Source organism: Schistocerca gregaria, chromosome X (assembly GCF_023897955.1).
Source record: "Schistocerca gregaria isolate iqSchGreg1 chromosome X, iqSchGreg1.2, whole genome shotgun sequence".
NCBI lineage: Eukaryota > Metazoa > Arthropoda > Insecta > Orthoptera > Acrididae > Schistocerca > Schistocerca gregaria.
In genome coordinates, this window is record NC_064931.1 from 220,960,609 (window position 1) to 220,968,107 (window position 7,499).

Below are 7,499 nucleotides of genomic sequence, written 5' to 3' on the forward strand. Positions count from 1 at the left end.
ACACTGAAGAGCCAAAGAAACTGGTACACCTGTGTAATAGGGCTCCCGCGGACACGCAGATGTGCCCCAACACGACGTGCATGGACTCGACTGATGTCTGAAGTAATGGTTCAAATGGCTCTGAGCACTATGGGACTTAACACACACATCCATGCCCGAGGCAAGATTCGAACTTGCGACCGTAGCGGTCGCGTGGTTCCAGACTGTCGCGCCTAAAACTGCTCGGCCACTCCGGCCGGGCATGTCTGATGTAATACTGGAAGTAACCGACATCATGAATGCTGCAGGGCTCTCCGTAAATCCGTAAGAGCACGTTGCAAGGTAACCCAGATATGTTCAATAATGTTCATAACTGGGGAGTTTGGTGGCAAGCGGAAGTGTTTAAACTCAGAAGAGTGTTGCTGGAGCCACTCTGTAGCACTTCTGTCACGTTGAACAATTCTCTTCAGTCGTCTTTGGTCCCGTCCTTGCAGGAACTTTTTCCGGCCGCAGCGACTTCGGAGTTCGGACTCGTTCGAACAATCAGTTAAATAAGCCAAGGCTACAAAATACTAACACGAATTCTTTACAGATGAATGGAAAAACTAGTAGAAGCCGACCTTGGGGAAGATCAGTTTGGATTCCGTACAAACACCGGGACACATGAAGCAATAGTGACCCTACGACGTATCTTAGAAGAAAGATTAAGGAAAGGCGAACCTACGTTTCTAGCAGTTGTAGACTTAGAGAAAGCTTTTGACAATGTTGACTGGCATACTCTCGTTCAAATTCTGAAGGTGGCAAGGGGAAAATACAGGGAGCAAAAGGCTATTTACAATTTGTACAGAAAGCAGATGGCAGTTATAACAGTCGAGGGACATGAAAGGGAAGCAGTGGTTGGGAAGGGAGTAAGACAGGGCTGTAGCCTCTCCCCGATGTTATTCAATCTGTATATTGAGCAAGCAGTAAAGGAAACAAAAGAAAAATTCGGAGTAGGTATTAAAATCCACGGAGAAGAAATAAAAACTTTGAGGTTCGCCGATGACATTGTAATTCTGTCAGAGACAGCAAAGGACTTGGAAGAGCAGTAGAATGGAATGGACAGTGTCTTGAAAGGAGGATATAAGATGAACATCAACAAAAGCAAAACGAGAATAATGGAATGTAGTCGAATTAAGTCGGGTGATGCTGAGGGAATTAGATTAGGAAATGAGACACTTAAAGTAGTTAAGGAGTTTTGCTATTTAGGGAGCAAAATAACTGATGATGGTCGAAGTAGAGAGGATATAAAATGTAGACTGGCAATGGCAAGGAAAGCGTTTCTGAAGAAGAGAAATTTGTTAACATCGAGTATCGATTTAAGTGTCAGGAAGTCATTTCTGAAAGTATTTGTATGGAGTGTAGCCATGTATGGAAGTGAAACATGGACGATAAATAGTTTGGACAAGAAGAGGATAGAAGCTATCGAAATGTGGTGCTACAGAAGAATGCTGAAGATTAGATGCGTAGATCACATAACTAACGAGGAAGTGTTGAATAGGACTGGGGAGAAAAGAAGTTTGTGGCACAACTTGACCAGAAGAAGGGATCGGTTGGTAGGACATGTTCCGAGGCATCAAGGGATCACCAATATGGTATTGGAGGGCAGCGTGGAGGGTAAAAATCGTGGAGGGAGACCAAGAGATGAATACACTAAGTAGATTCAGGAGGATGTAGGTTGCAGTAGGTACTGGGAGATGAAGAAGCCTGCACAGGATAGAGTAGCATGGAGAGCTGCATCAAACCAACAAACAAACACGTATCTATGCAGTGCTGTTTTTCTGTGGGAACGCTGGGGGATGCGTACCCCTAAACGTTTTCGTCGACAAAGTAACGATGTTGAGAACATGGAAGAGTGTCAAAGATTTATTTCAAGGACGTGAATATTTTATTTCACTTTTTCATGTTGGTAATCGCATTATGAATGATACCAGCGCAGTTTTTGGTGGGAAAAGCAATGTCATAGACTGTTTCAAGTATTTCCAATCTGCAGCAACCGTTCTCGACAACTGGCAGCCAGTTGGTCAAGCATGTAGTGCCCTCGCCGGCTAACAGTGGGCGATGGTAGTGCTAAACTGATATGCGTACGCTGAAACGCCGAGCTACCGATAGATGTCTCTACGGTCCCGCTACCATGATGCTGATGCCGTCATGGCTAAAAGGAGACGGGTGGTATCACATGCTTCAGTTCTAAGTAATTTTCGCTACATTTTATCCAATGTCGGAGTACCCTCAAACTTTTTTTTTTTTTTTTGAAAAAAAGCACTTGTATTTGGGTAAGCGAGTAAGCATTCCTTTACCACTTTCTTCGGCGTTTCAGTGTAACAGGAATAAAAACGAAAATCAGTTATTTCAGAAATCGGTATTTTGAACGATTTTCGCACTCTGGTTACATTCGCCTGGAAAAAGTCGATATAACCGAAAACCGGTTGTTTCAACGATAACTGCCATCCCTAGCGCAGTGCTGGCTCCCGAAGTGTTATAGACGTGTCCCATCAGGTTCAGTTCATGATAATTCGATGACCAATATATCAACGTGAGTTCCCTATCGTGATCCTCAAACCACTGTAGTACGATGATGGGCTTGTGGCGCGGTCAGCTATCCTGTTAAAAGGCGCCATCGCCGTCGGGGCATCACGCACGGAGGGATAATGTTCAGGTAGTCCATAGCTACCATGATGCCTTCGGTTACTACCACAGACCCTATAGAAGGTCGGATGAATATCCCCCATAACATACTACTGCCTCCACCGGCCTGCGTCCGTGACGCGGTGCAAGTATAGAGCACACATTCGCCTGCATGGTGGCATATCAGAACACGATCATCGACCTGGTGTAATAAGCAATGTGATTTATGGGACCAAGCGACGCACGTTTCCATTGATCCACTGTCTAGCCCCGAAGACCTCGTTTAAACGTTCTTTCGTCCGTGCCTCGGAGCTTGTGTGGCGTCACGGTATGTCGCAGTAGCGGCCGCGGCCTGGATCGATGGCGATGTGCAGCGCTCCAGATGAATTACTCCACGTACTGCTCCGCAGATTTGATTGAAAAAGTTTTTCGCGTACTCGGATTAATTCTTTCCGCCGACAAACATGTAAAATCGGTTTAAATAAGGCTCGCTAACGAGATAAGGTTAAACATCTCATAACTCAGATTTGAATAATTAAATGCCCTTCAGCTGTGCAACTACTTTCAGGAAAGATTCCGAGAGCCAGCCGCTGGAATGGAATATGTTCACCGCTTACACTTTGGTACACTGCCCCCAACTGACTATTAGCAACTCCCGCCGCTAATTTCCACAACAGCAAAGCAGACATACTGTCCGGAGTCATGAGCAAACATAGTTTTCCTTATGTTATTACCCGTACATGTGTTGAAGAAGTTTCTCCAAGTGGACTTTTTATTGTCTGTTGTACAATGCACAAAGTATTTAGTCATTATGATATTAACCAGTTTTTTGAGATTATACAGAGGGGTCCAAAGAAATGTATCCACTGTTTAAAAGTCCATAACTGGCGAACTAACTGACGGAGTTGTCTCGCCTTTGGTAGTGTAATAGTTTGCAGTTCCGGCAATCGCCACACAATCATTGTGTTGCGTTGTTTTGTTTTGTCAGATGACAGTCGCCATATAGTCAGTGTTTTGTTGTTAGCTTCACCTAGTTACTCGAGTAAACATGGCTAGCGCAAGGCTTACATTGGATGAAAGGAAGTCAGTTTTGAAGTGGTATTTTTAGTACGAAAACATTAATGAGGTTCAACGGCAAATGAGTATCAAACAGAGCCACCGACACGTTTAATGATTCGAGACAAATTTGAGGCCGCAGGCTGTGTTAAAGATGTACACAAACAACGATCTGGACGACCTGTAACAGTAACAAGTGCAGCTAATTCCCGTCATGTGTTACAACAATTCACTCGCTCACCACATAAGTCTGAGACAGTGTGTCCGTGAAACTGGAGTGAGTCCCTCAAGTGTTCGGCGAATTTTGAAGACAGCAAAGTGGAAGTGCTGCATCCCACGATTGCTACACGCGATGAACGAGGACGACCCTAATCGTAGAATGAAGTACTGCAAGTGGTTTCCTAACATGGTGCGCAACGATGAAGAGTTTGCAGAGATGATTGTGTGGTCTGATGAGGCACAGTTCAAACTCAATGGTATAGTAAATGGCCACAATTGCATCTACTCGGCCGCCGAAAAACCGAACGTCCATGTAGACAAAGCCGTGAATTTGCCAGCAGTAAGTGTGTGGTGAGGGCTGTCTTACCGGAGCTCGATTGAGCCATTCTTCTTTGACGGCGCAGTTACCGGTGAGGTGTATCTTCAGAAGCTTCAGACATCCATTTTACCTGCCATCCGAGACTTGTATGGAGACGGAAGAATTTACTTTCAACAAGATGGTGCCCCAGTCCAATACCAAAATCGTGTTAGAGCGTATCTCGACGAAAATCTACCAGAAAGATGGATAGGCCGTAGAGGTGCTGTGGAGCATCCACCACGTTCCCCAGACCTAACTCCTCTGGACTTTTACCTGTGGGGAACACTAAAGGACGTCGTTTATCGACAAAAGCCACGCACATTGGATGTACTTCGAGAATCCATCGTACATTCATGTGCAAATATCCAACTGAACACGTTGCAGCCAGTAGTCTGTGCTGCAGTTCGGCGGCATCGTTTGTGTGTGGATGTTAATGGCGACCATTTCGAACACCTACAGTGATATCTTTAAGCTGGACCTTAAGCTACACTTTCACCAAAAATGAGACAACTCCGACAATTAGCTTGTAGGTTATGGACTTTTAAACAGTGGATACATTTTCTTGGACCCCTCTGTAGTATTTACTTTATTACAAGTATTGACTGAAATATTAACATGAAGAATTAATATATATCTTATTATTACATATTGGTGTTCACAAGTGTTTCGTAACTGCAGCACAGTTACAATTATTGCTTTCCACTATGTCATCTGCAATTAATATGCGTTTATCGTTGTTTTATTACTCAATTTTTCACAATTATTGTTATTTGTCGGGCCTAATATGATACTCTCTATAGCACTACTGTCGTTATATTATGTTGTAAACAAAGCTTCTCTGTGCTACTCTTTGACTAGTATTTATGAAGTAACAGTAATATTTTTCGGAAAATGTGTTGAAGTGTTTGCTGATTGTGATTATAATTTATGAAATGTTGATTGGGGAGGGGGAAGAGATTATGCAGCTAACTGTGTGTACTTATTTTTTGTAGATCTCGCGTTTTCGTGGTTCTACGGAGTGTCTGAGTGCAGCTTCCTAACACACACTGTTTCACTGTTCACTTGTTCTGTCATTTTGTTCTGGTTGTTTTGGGCAGGAAGTTAGAATTTTGCAGTGACATTAGGCTGTGGGATGTGTGTCTTTTGTTTGCTTGTGTGTGTGTGTGTGTGTGTGTGTGTGTGGTTTTCTTATCATACTTTAGAGCTGCGAACAGAGTTCCACATCATAGTGCTGTGTATTCATTCACCGCTTCTTTTCCTTCTGCTATGGCTTTTTCTAAATGGTAATTTTCTTCTATTATAAGTTTATGTGGAGGGCCATTGCTGAATTTAAGAATTTCTAAGTCTGTGTTTATGTCTGTTGATCTGTATTCCTCGTCCTTAAGATGATCTGCAAATGTGGAATGACTGTTGTTACTCTTAAGTGCCCTTCCGTGTTCAGTGTATCTCATGTCGAAATTTGTACTTGTTTGTACAACATTTACTGAGCTGCAGTCTTGACACGAGAATTGGTAGATGCCAGAAGTGTTGTGTTTGTCTTTGTTAGTATTAGTTAGCCTCAGTTTCCTCAGTATAGAGTTGTCTGTTCTGTAGGCAGTTTTCAGTCCTTGTTTTTTGGATATATTGCCTGTACTGTGAGCTGCTTTGCTCTTGTAGGCGAGTGTGTTGTTGTTGTTGTTATTGTTGTTGTCGTGGACGCTTCTTCTTCAGATGTGCTGTGTGTGTTTCTGTTCTGTGCGTTTATGTTCTGTGTGTCTGTGGTTGTGAACATGGAGAAACTTCTCGGGAACATGTATGTTATGATTACCTCACATCGTCAGTGAAGCACGAAACGGTCTTCTATATTTGAGAGTCTAATACCCTTTTAGAACACCTTATTGCCTAGATCGCAAGTTTTGTTACATAGACGACCAGTTTCAGGAAGTTCAGTGGCCATCTTCAGATCTGTAAAGATTTTTGTCGTAAACTAGACTCTGAAAGAAAAATTGTGTTTGTTCAAGGCAGAGCCACATTTCCTTATTACATATTACCAAGCCAATGCGGCCACGGCAAGAGCTTCGACAACAAAATGATTAGTTCAACGTCAGTTGTGAAAGAATGACACAAAAACTCCCCACTCAAATTTCCCCGAAAACGAATATAATTTTTTGGCTTTAATGAAAACCTCGCCACGAATCCACAACCTCTCTGAGTCTCTGCTTATCGAGTGTTTGCACACTCGCTAAGAGACAACACTCGCCTAAACCGGAATGACTCCAACTGAAATCGAGGCCAGCGCACAGAAGCGCACTTTCTGATTCTGTTCTCCAATTTCCGTTTCTGCATTATTTTCAATGACACACGGCCTGATTTCTTAAGGTGTGTCTTGAATTAACCACTTAGCTGCTGCGCCCGGTTTAGGGTTCTCAAGAGGGAGGGGAGGGAGGGGGAGGTGATTACAACTCCCTCCAGCAGATACCTCCGCATATTTTGTTGTTGCCATGTGTAGGTGGCCTTCCTGTTAATGTTAGTATTATTATTTTTCTTTTCTTATTATTTCAATCAAATTGTTTACTTATTATTATTTTTCTTTTCTGCAGGATTTTTAAGCAAGCAACTGAACATAAAATTTGTAAATGGAAGTATAAATCATGTTTTGATTAGAAGGAAGGTTTATTGACAGGAAAATCGATTCTCAATCACATAATGATCATCTTCAGTGCTGTAGCGTACAAATTAACTCATAGTCACTGGTGTCAAGTTAGCATCAGTAACCAAAGCTATGAAACGATCACAGTTATATTGTTGTGATCGTTTTTGATCGTTTCATAGCTTTGGTTACCGATAATAACTTGACACCAGTGCCTATGAGTTAATTTGTACACTACAGCACTGAAGATGATCATTATGTGACTGAAAATCGGTTTTGCTGTCAATAAACCATCAAAATTACGGCCAACGCTGACCTTCCTTCTAATTTCACGTATATGGTCGTTGTGCACACAGAACTCTATGGAGTCACCAATCAATCATGTTTTGATATTCAACATTAATAAAAAATGAGAGGGCGTGATGAAAATAAATGGCTCCAAATATTTTATGTGAAAATTCTTAAGGATTTTTAAACAACACAAATGCTGTTAACATTATGCACCTTTATTCTTCATATCGACATATTTATTTCTCAACTGGCAACGAACACACTGCTCCCAACGAGAGGCCCGTTTGTTGATATCTTCAC